Source organism: Zingiber officinale, chromosome 6A (assembly GCF_018446385.1).
Source record: "Zingiber officinale cultivar Zhangliang chromosome 6A, Zo_v1.1, whole genome shotgun sequence".
NCBI lineage: Eukaryota > Viridiplantae > Streptophyta > Magnoliopsida > Zingiberales > Zingiberaceae > Zingiber > Zingiber officinale.
In genome coordinates, this window is record NC_055997.1 from 40,268,470 (window position 1) to 40,274,469 (window position 6,000).

Here is a 6,000-nt window from a genome sequence, read left to right on the forward strand (position 1 = left end):
GATCGTTATATGAGTGTCATATACTTTCTCATGTGGCTATTAGTATGATTACTAGTCCTTAGACCTGAAGTCACCATAGATCCCTACATAAGGAGTTATGTACTTTGGTTTCGTCAAACGTCACCCGTAACTGGGTGGCCTATAAAGGCGATTACTGGGTATGTAACGAATTATGTAGAGGGATGTGAGTGATGTAGATTGGATCTATTCCTCCTATATGACGGGAGCAACATCGATATTCTTGATAGAGTGAGACCACGAAGTGCATGGCCATGCCCAAATGAGTCAATATAGGATATTGAGCTCATTTGATTGAGTGAGTCTACTTGGAGTTCAAGATTTAGATTGATTAGAGGATGACACGGTCTATGCCTCATATTGATCAATCTAGATGTCTAGGATAGAAGGACACTTGTCATATTTTGTGAGTAGTCATAATTAGTAGTCACAAGGTGATGTCGGATCTCGACATTCTTGTAACTTGGGTAGTAATGATGTGTTGCTAGATACCGCTCATTACTTATGCTCCTAAATGGGTTTAGGGCATTGCCAACGTTGCAAGAACCTATAGGGTCACACACTAAGGACAATTAGATGGAGATTAGGTTCATATGATGAACCAAGAGGATTAGATTCATTTGATGAATCAAATTGGATTAAGAGTAATCCTAATTGAGCTAACTTGAGTTGGACTCAAGTGGATTCATGTATTCAATGAGTCTAATTTAGATTATGACTCATTAAATCAACTTAATTTAATGAATTAGATTCATTATATTAAGTTGGCTTGAATCAAATGGTTAGATTAGATCAACCATGGAAGAGATTTGGTCAAGTTTGACTTGACTTGAGAGGAAGATAGAAAGTCAAGTTTGACTTGACTTTATGCCACTTCATTGGTGAGTTGGCATTGATGTGGACTAATGATGTTACTCCACATCATCATGGGTGCCACCTCATGGAAGTTACAAAGCCATTCTCTTTAATGGCTTCACATTAATTGCAATTAATGCAATTAATTTGGGGTTACACATGGAGAAGTGGCCGGCCACATTTTTGAATGAAATTGATTCATTTTTCATTCAAGTGGATTATTACATCTTCTTCCTCTCAAGCTCTCCCTCTCCTCCTTCCTTGGCCGAACCACATAGGTGCTAGCACACCTTGGTTTTTGGTCACCTCCACCTAGTGTGTTCGTGTGGATACGTGTAGAGAGTTGTCTACATTGACAACTTCGAGATCCGGCGTATCGAGGACGAGCGGGATCCGCAAAAAGGGCACGCAACAAGGGTAAAGGTCTTCATCATGTAGATCTAGAAGTTTTGTAACTTGTACTCGTATGTTTTCAAATTTTTCTTCGCACGAGATCCATTGGCTAGGGTGATTCGGGGTTTCCGCGACGCGAAAAAGCGGCTTTCGCGGCCCGAAAAACCCAACAGTGGTATCAGAGCCACGTGCGAAGCTTGTACGAGTTTAATTTGATTTTTATAAAAAATTAAAGCTTCTGTACATTTCTATAAATTTATGTTTTTTATATTTTTAAGAGTAATATTTCTCGTAGAAGCGAAGCACAAGTGTTTATACACTTGTAGGCTTCGACTACCAAGAAGTTTTTTCCGAAATGGCATCGTTTCGACCCAAATTTTTTTGGGACAGCGGGATAAAGTGCTCTTGGATCGCTTAGGAGCAACTCGCGATTGTTAGATCGCGGGTAGGGGTACTGCCCCTAACCCCGCAAGGGGATTTGCTCCGCGATTGCGCCCGAAATCGCTAATCGGGACCGCCGGGAAAAATTTACTCATAAAATCTGTAAAATTATGAAAAATTACAGAAAAATTACAGAAATATATAATTTTGAATTATATATTAATTTTGTGATAGTCATGGCCCAAATGACCCAAATTAGATTTGGAAATTGTGTTGTAATTTATAATACGGCCTGCGCGCCGTCATTTGTGTTTGCGTGTGCTGTATATCATTCGCGACCTGCGCGTCGTGCCTTTCTTTTATTCTGGTGGTAAATTAGATTTAGACTCGAATGTAACTCAAGTTTCAAAATTGTAATGTACAAAATTGGAGCTGTGGAAGGTCCACTCGAGACGGAGTTACGAGGAAGGCGCGAGCAACACAAGGTGGTCAAAAGGAAGGCGCTTGAGAAGTTGACCTTAGGTTGACCATCCGATCTTCTCATTGGCTTGAAAAGATCGTAGTAGGGCCATGACTAATCACAAAACTTAGTTAATTACTTGTGTATATGATGCATGTTTAATTAAGTAATTAATTAGTGCCTAGCGATTAAGATTAGATCTAAATCGTGCACAAGATGCACCCTTACGATTAGATTAGATCTACATCGTGTACAAGATGCGCTCTATCAATTAGATTAGATCTATTTCATGTATATGATACAACATCATTTAGATTAGATCTAAATCACGACAACTCAAAATGCCTACCATGCCGTGATACCTACCACTACCTCGATCGCATGTAGTTGTTGAATTTGCCAAAGCAGAGCAACACATACTATCTTGGTAGGGTACGGAGGGACAACCTTGGTCCCACCTATCAACGCATGGGTGAGTACAACTCAATTAGATTGAGTATTCCTAGTTAACTCGGTTGGATCGAGTATAACTATAGGCATTCTTCCAACGGTTGGAAAGTTAGGTCAAAATCACATATATATTAACTCTTGGGCGTATTAGCCAAAGCTAACTCGAGTTTTAATATAAATGCGGATTTTATCCTATAAACAAGAGTTGCATAGAGATGTAATTGGTAATCGTTACCTACCGATCATACTAAGTCTTGGGTGTATTAGCCAAAGCTAACTCAAGGGTTAGTATGATGTGGATCTTGTCCCACATGAATTATAGAATTCAGTGGGAGCATCATTTACTTAAAGGCCTAATTAAATGATTTAGAATATGGTATTTATTTCTGCTTTTATTTCTATTGTAGATTACCATGACGTCGAATACGAACACCTTCTCTCTGCGATCTGTCCTTGAGAAGGACAAGCTCAACGGAGCAAACTTCCTGGACTAGTACAGGAACCTGAGAATAGTTCTCACTCTGGAACGTAAACTGTACGTTCTGGAGCAGCCCATTCCGGAGGCTCCTCCTGCCAATGCCCTGCGAGCTGACAAAGATGCTTACAAGAAGCATCAAGATGATGCATTAGATGTGTCATGTCTAATGCTCACGACCATGAACTCTGAGCTTCAGAAGCAACATGAGTTAATGGGCGCTTACGATATGGTTGAACATCTTCGTCAACTGTATCAAGGTCAAGCGAGGCATGAGAGATTTGAGATCTCAAGGGCACTGTTTCAGTGCAAGATGTCAGACGGGGCCCCTGTAGGCCCATATGTACTCAAAATGATTGGGTACATTGAGAACCTACAAAGGTTGGGGTTCCCTCTTGGCCAAGAGCTGGCTAATGACCTGATCTTGCAATCCTTGCCGGATAGCTACAGTCAATTCGTTCTAAACTACGATATGAACAAGATTGACAAGCCACTGCCCGAGCTGCTTAGCATGTTGAGAACTGCTGAGCTAAACCTTAAGAAGGCTAAGCCCAACACTGTTCTGATGGTTCAGAAACATAAGGGCAAGGGCAAGCCTAAAGGCAAGGGAAAGTCCTAAGCCAAGGGCAAAGGCAAGGCACTGAAGCCTGAAGGAGGGGTTGCCAAGGATGCTACCTGCTTCCACTGCGGTCAGACCGGGCACTGGAAGAGGAACTGCAAGGTATACTTGGAGGATCTTAAGAAGAAGCGAACTGAGACTTCCACTTCAGGTATATATGTTATAGAAGTCAATCTATCTATTTCTACATCATGGGTATTAGATACTGGATGTGCTTCTCACATTTGTACTGATGTGCAGGCGCTGAGAAATAGCAGGGCATTGACAAAGGGCGAGGTGGACCTACGAGTAGGCAATGGAGCACGGGTTGCTGCTGTTGCTGTAGGGACTTACTTTTTATCTCTGCCCTCTGGGCTTGTACTAGAGTTAGTCGATTGTTGTTATGTGCCTGCATTAACTAAAAATATTATATTAGTTTCTTGTTTGGACAAGAAAGGTTTCTCGTTTACTATAAAGAACAAATGTTGTTCCGTCTATTTAAACGATATGTTCTATTGTAGTGCACCTCTGATAAACGGACTCTATATTCTAGACCTTAAGAGCCCTATCTATAACATAAATACCAAGAGGTTCAAGTCAAATGACATGAACTAAACTTACCTCTGGCACTGTCGCTTAGGTCATATAAATGACAAGCGCTTATCCCAGCTCCATAAGGATGGTATGCTGGACTCATTTGATTTTGAATCATATGAGGTATGCGAGTCATGCCTACGAGGCAAGATGACCAAGACTCCCTTTAGTGGGCACAGCGAGAGAGCAACTGATTTGTTAGGACTCATACATAGTGATGTATGTGGCCCTTTCAATGTTGCTGCTAGAGGCGGTTATAGGTACTTCATCACATTTACTGATGACTTCAGTAGATATGGTTATGTGTACTTGATGACACATAAGTCTGAATCCTTTGAAAAGTTCAAAGAATTCAAGAATGAAGTACAGAACCAACTTGGCAAGAGTATTAAGATACATCGATCCGATCGAGGTGGAGAATACCTTAGCCATGAGTTTCGTGACTATCTAGCTGAGTGTGGGATTCTATCCCAACTCACTCCTCCTGGAACACCACAGTGGAATGGTGTATCCGAAAGGAGGAATCGTACCCTATTAGATATGGTGCGATCTATGATGAGTCACACAGATATTCCGACATACCTTTGGGGTTATGCTCTAGACACGGCAGCTTTTATACTCAACCGAGTTCCATCCAAGGCCGTGATAAAGACACCATATAGGATATGGACTGGGAGAGATGCCTAGGTGCCTTTCATGAGGATTTGGGGTTGTGAGGCTTACGTTCGACGTCAAGTCTCAGACAAGTTAGGACCCAAATCCGACAAGTGTTACTTTATTGGATATCCCAAGGAAACTAAGGAATATTACTTCTACATTCCCAGTCAGCATAAGGTAGTTGTGGCAAAGACTGGGGTCTTTCTAGAAAGGGACTTTGTTTCTAGAAAGACTAGTGGGAGCGCGTTCGATCTTAAAGAAGTTCAAGATGCGAACAATAGCACTGATGCCTCGATGGAAATTGAACTGGAACCACAAAGTGTTGTGGATGATGTTGTTCCACAAGGAGTTGAGGAACAACAACCAGTTCAAGTAGACATACCTCTTCGCAGGTCTGATAGGGTACGTCATCAGCCTGAGAGATACTCATTTCTCTTGTCTGACCATGATGACGTTGTGCTCATAGAGGATGAGCCTACCACCTATCAGGAAGCTGTGATAAGACCAGATTCTGAGAAATGGCTAGAGGCCATGAGATCCGAAATAGAATCCATGTACACCAACCAAGTATGGACTTTGGTTGATCCACCTGAAGGGGTAAAACCCATTGGGTGTAAGTGGGTCTTTAAAAGAAAGACTGACATGGATGGACTTATCTATAAGGGTCGCTTGGTAGCTAAAGGTTTCAAGCAGATTCATGGTATTGACTATGATGAAACCTTTTCTCCAGTAGCGATGTTTAAGTCGATTCGGATCATGCTTGCTATTGCAGCTTACCACGATTTCGAGATCTGGCAGATGGATGTCAAAACCGCATTTCTGAATGGAAACCTACTCGAGGATGTGTACATGAGACAACCTGAGGGTTTTGTAGATCCACAGCATACTAGCAGAGTATGCAAGCTGCATAGGTCCATTTATGGACTAAAGCAAGCTTCTCGGAGCTGGAATCTTCGATTCGATGATGCAATCAAACAGTTTGGTTTCATCAAGAATGAAGATGAACCTTGTGTCTACAAGAAGGTTGTAGGGGATATAGTTGTCTTCCTCATATTGTATGTGGATGACATACTACTCATTGGGAAGGACATCCCTATGCTTCAGTCTGTCAAGACCTGG